Here is a 5,935-nt window from a genome sequence, read left to right as displayed (position 1 = left end):
CGTAGGCTCAGGGTCAGGTGTGGTACATTTGGGTACTGCTTAGTGACTTTCTGCCCTCCTTGTCATTACACTAGGCTTTTAACCTCTTTTTGCCCTATTTTCGTCATATTATTGCTTTACCTTCTTTCCCTTGATTTTCTTCAACCACGGATGTGACTTTAGACTTTGTAGCTCATTCTTTTTTTATTTTATTGTTCCTTTCGCTTTCAACAGGTCACATCATTTCCTCACATTTTCCCCTTCTTCTTTCTTTCTTTTTATTTTTTTTAATTATTTTTCCACTCTTTTCATACCCATTTTTCTTTCAGTTTCCTCTTTCATAGCCACTCTCAACTTATGGCTTTTCCGTTAGTTGAGGTGCACAATACCCGATGTCAGGTCAGGGCCAAGATTGAAGTTACTTTTTACATTAACTACCCTCAACTTAGGCTTTTGGCCTAAGTCAAAGTGCACATGTCCAAGGAGGGACCGGGGCCAACATAGTAGATTATGGGAAAGTGAGTTCGGGGTTTTAGAAAGAAATGGTTTATTTTTAGGCTCAAAGTTGGATCAAAGGGAACAGTTGTTTCATTTGGTTGAATCTTTCTAGGGAATTTGTGGATTTTTCAGAACAATGGCCTATGATCACTTCCTATCCTCTAGATTGAATTGTCTTAGCAGGACTAACCGGACAAGTTCTAGTTTTGCACAAAAACTGTTTGAACAGTCAATGATTCTCACCCACTCTTGGCACATAGTTTCATTATCAGATTATCAGATTACCCAGTTCAAGTTTCAGGTTTAGTCATGTCATAAGGTCGATTGTTACTATGTCATACTCAGAGCCAACACAATCAACTAATCGTAGCCTACTTCTAGCATACAACCCAGAATCTCACGGGTATCATTTTTTTATAAGCCATCATGCTTCATTCTGTATCATGCTTCTACACATACAATCCTAAGACATGCCGGTTCAACAAAAATTAAACAGTCTCTGGGGGAAAAGAACACAGGCAAGAAAACCCCAAGAGAGGATTCATGAGTTAGGTTACTCAGACTTCACCCTATCACTCACAATCCATTTACCCCACCGCCAACAAAATTAGATGCAATTGTCCACAATGCATACATAGACAGTAAAAGAGAATGGATTTAAGTGAAGCAAACCTGTGGCGCAAAGCGCCGGCGAATCATCAACAAACAGGGGGGTCCGATTTCCCGAAGCCCTCTGGGACATCAGTGGGGGCACCCTCAGTAGTGCCCACCTCAGCAATCCTAGCACCCTCAGTAGTGCTCTCTATCAACCCCTCCGCACCATCAGTGGTGCTCACAATGCCCCTCAAAATAGGCTGAACCTCTGTAACTGGGGTACAGCTCGATGCCCCTGCAGCTCTCTCACGCACCCTCTGCTGGCGCAACTCTTCGTCTGCGATCGAAGCCCTCCTAGCCTCCTTCTCCTGCCGACGCTGTCTTTTCTGAGCTTTCTTTTCCTCCGTGCGATGAGAGCGGTGCCGCTTGCCCTTGGCATGTGTCGGTGCAGGGCCCTTCTCGGCGATGCCACTGAATAGAGCATCTAGCATTGTATCATCAGCCAGCGCAGTAGGGGCAGCCTGAGTCTCCACTGAAGGTGCGGCAAGAATGGCATCAACGTTAGTCCGGAGGCTGGCTATGTCAGCCTGCAAAGCAGATAAGTCTGTGGCCGGAGCTGATCGCTCGAGGACTCGCAACTCGAAGGCGTCAAGTCTCTTATTAATAGCCAGGACCTTACGGTCCATCATCCCCTACATCCTGCGCTTCATTCTGGCCTCTGACTCGGCGATGGACTTTTGCATCCACGGCTGGATGTGATGCAGCAGGGTGGCCATCTGAGCTTCTAATTTCTGGACTCTGGCCAAAGGTACCACAGTAGCTCCTAACTGCGGTGTGGACCGAGAAGAGCTAGGAGCCATACTAGCTGCCTGAGATGAGGAGCCCAGAACAGTGTCGGTGTGATCGGGGATGTTTAGGTCATCACCCTGTACCTGACCCACTGTGTCTGCAAGATCGGCACCCAAAGGAGGTACCTCAACCTGAGGTTCTCTGCGAGGTGCTGCCATATTTGCGTCATCCCGAATAAAGCCGATGTCCAATGCTCCTGTAGGGTGGACTAACTTGTCACAATGCCAGATCAGCACGCCAGAGTCCCTGCACAGATGAAAAATCAGACATGGGAAGGAGTAAGTAGTGGAGGTCCTGAAATCTCTCTCGTGAATCTCTGCCAGCAGCATGCGGGCAAAGTCGATCTCTACTCCCGCTACCAATGCTGCAACCATCACCGCTCTGTCCCAAGTGACTTGATTGTCAGCTTTTGTAGGCGACACTCTGTTACGCACCAGCAGCCAAAAGAACTTGGCCACAAAGTTTAACGTGGCCTTTCGGATGCCCAACCGTAGAACAATGACCCATTCCGCCCGCTCGCCATCTGCAGCAATGTACCTGGCCAGCCATAGTATAACAGTCTCTCGCTGCTCAGCATTCCTCTAAAAAGCGCCACTCCGCACAATGTCCCAGCGGTAATCAAACTCTGACGTGTTAGCAGACCAAGAGTGCCCCGTGGTAGGACCATAGAGAAAACGGCTAATGGTGGCGGGTGATATGTCCACCGGACACCCTCGAACCAAGGTGGAAGTGAGCGGGGCCTGAGCTAGTGGCTTTGACCGCTTGGAAATGGACCCGCGGAGAGTGGCAGCATAGGAAGCATAGAACTCCCGGACAATCTCCTCGTTATATGTCCCTGGGTCTTGAGCCATCCAGTCACACTTGTGAAGTTTGAACAGCCGGTGAATATCTGGAATAGTATGCAAGCTCCTTGTGAGGACTCTACGCTCCTCTGTAATTAGTTGGGCCATCTTTTGTTTGTCATTGACCATCTTTGCATCCCGATAGATTTGCCATTGACCTTCTACGCACCACCTATTCAGCTCCTCTGCTACATGAGCAGGTTCATCATTCCTTGGTGCAGGCATGGACTCTGAACTAGTTGCCTCATCAGATGAGGCTGCTTGGTCATTCTCTCCAGACCCTGTGGATGATTTGGCGTTGGACCCTGTAGCATGGACAGACTCTGATTGTGAAGAGTAGGCAGACTGGAAGCCTGAGGCAGGGGCAGACTTGGATCCGGACATAGGTCCCTCTGAACTGGAAGCAGGCCCAGATGGTGACTCGATCAGTGTGTGCTTCTCATCAGACTGGGATACAGTGACTACGTCGGGGAGCACCTTCCGGGGGGTGCTTCTAGGTACAGCGCGAGAAGCCCTCGGGTTGAGAGGCACATTTGCTGGGTCAGAGTCGTTGTCGGTGTCCTCATCAATCAACCGAAAACTAGAGGCAATGGACTTGGACTTGCCCTGTTTGGAGTAGGTGACCATCTTCTTAGGTGCCATCGTACCTGCGGGAACAATATTAGTGCCAAAACTAACCATATGCAGCAAAAGAAACTTTTAGAATTGGTAACGACCCTAAACTAAGTATAAAAAAAAATTTGACAGATGCTACAGTGGTCATCCACGGAGGAGACCTACGGTCCGTAGACTGATCTACGGTCCGTGGATCACTTCCGTGGATCAGGGGGCCTGACAGATAGGTCGCAGATGGAAACCACGGAAGTGCAGAACGGTCCGTAGATGGATCTACGGACCGTAGTCCACCGCCGTGGTTTTACACTTGGTGAAACTTTGCAGGTGCTTCCAATGACGAACCCCATCTACGGTCCATAGATAGATCTACGGTCCGTAGACGGGGTATTGTGGAAGCCATCAGTGCCAGGTATCATACATTTTTGGCTTTTGTTTTCAACACTAACACAACCTCATCATGCATTTACAAACTTAAAATATGCTAGTTCGTCATTCTTAAGATTCCGACCGATTATTATACCCAACAATTTAGACTAGATGTGGAACCCTAAGTCGAAACTAGTATATAGTATTTACAATCACATAAACTCAAATTACACTAATGCTATACAATCACTATCTATCGTTCCAAGGGCATTGTAATATTCAAGTTTATCATGCAATTTCATCTAACAATTACCCAAGGTCAAGACCCAACTCCCGACCCTCTATATTCAATCTATGAATCGAAATTCAAAGTGAAGAGAAAGTCTATTACCTTACAAGTAACAAGGAGTGGGGTGATTGCGTGATGATACTATGCTTAGCAAGACCAATGAGTCACCTTTTCGTTACTGACCAAACACTGAACCCTTTTTGTTAGATTATAGGATGGGTTGATTTTGGTATGGAAGGGATTTTGAGAATTTATGGAAGGGAGGATATTATGTGGCAGTTATGGAGTGATTTAGGGAGTTTAAGAGTGGGTGAAACGGTTTTGGAAGTAATGGAGGGAAGGGATATGGTTTGAAACATGAGGGCTTTTAAGTAATGGGGGTCCGGGTCGGGTCAGAAAACTTTAGGATTTGGACTCACGAGACCCCGTCTATGGTCCGTAGATAGGGACCGTAGATCACGATTATACTTCGACAAATTTAGGGACTTACCCGGGATCTACGGATACCATTGACGGTCCGTGGATCAATCGACGGACCGTCGATGGGGTCCGTAGACCTCTGCACCAGACCATTTTCTGCAAATTTCTTGTGTGGTGTACCTGCACTTGTAGCAACCCATAGGCTATTTTTTTTTTACATTTTCTGGACACTTTTTAGACACGGACCCTATATTACTTCTAGCTAACACTAAGAACTAAAATACTGAAGCCCCTACCTACATTGATACAAAGACGCAATTAATCAAAGAAAGTTAAACTACTTAATGGAAAACAGAACCCTATCGTTGGCTAGATTGTACATCTTGGGTTGCCTCCCAAGCAGCGCTTGATTTAACGTCGCGGCACGACGCCGGTGTCTTGATTACTCAGACTTCATCAAGATTGCAGGCCTCAATCACTTCTTGCACAGTTTCAGCAGTTCCCAGATAGATCTTGATCCTTTGCCCGTTCACCACAAACCTTGTTCCATCCTTATTTTCAAGCTCAACTGCCCCTTGCGAGAGCACTTTTGTGAGCAAAAATGGCCCGGTCCACTTGGACTTGAGTTCGCCTGGAAATAGGCGCAACCTAGAGTTGAATAGCAGCACAAGATCACCAACCATAAATTCTCGCTTTTCAATTCTTTGATCATGATACCTCTTCATCTTCTCTTTGTATAAGGCTGAACTTTCATAAGCTTTTAGGCGAAACTCATCAAGCACATTCAAGTCATTCATCCTTTAATTAGATGCAGTGCCCCAATCCAAATTTAACTTCTTCATTGCCCACATAGCCTTGTGCTCTAGCTCTACTAGTAAATGACAAGACTTCCCATATACAAGTTGGTAAGGAGACATACCTATAGGGGTCCTGTATGCAGTGCGATATGCCCATAGAGCATCATCAAGCTTCCTTGACCAATCCGTTCGATTGGCATTCACAGTCTTCGCCAATATCTGTTTGATTTCTCTGTTGGACACTTCAACTTGACCGCTAGTCTGTGGATGATAAGGAGTGGCTACATTGTGACGGACACCATATTTCTCAAGTAGTGCCTTGAACAACTTATTACAAAAGTGAGAGCCTCCATCGCTAATAATAGCCCTCGGTGTACCAAATCTGGAGAAGATATTCTTTTTCAAGAATGCGGTGACACTTTTACCTTCGTTGTTGGAGAGCGCTACTGCTTCCACCCACTTCGATACATAATCAACCGCAACAAGAATATACTTCATCCCATATGAACTCACAAATGGACCCATAAAATCAATGCCCCATACATCAAACAATTCGATCACCAGTATAGGATTCATAGGGAGCTCTTGCCTCTTTGAAATCCCTCCATCTCTTTGGCAACGATCACAAGACTTGGCGAAATCATGAGCATCTTGGTGGATGGTAGGCCAATAGTATCCACACTGCA

This window comes from Solanum stenotomum, chromosome 1, assembly GCF_019186545.1.
Source record: "Solanum stenotomum isolate F172 chromosome 1, ASM1918654v1, whole genome shotgun sequence".
Lineage (NCBI taxonomy): Eukaryota > Viridiplantae > Streptophyta > Magnoliopsida > Solanales > Solanaceae > Solanum > Solanum stenotomum.
Note: the sequence above shows the minus strand (reverse complement) of the source record.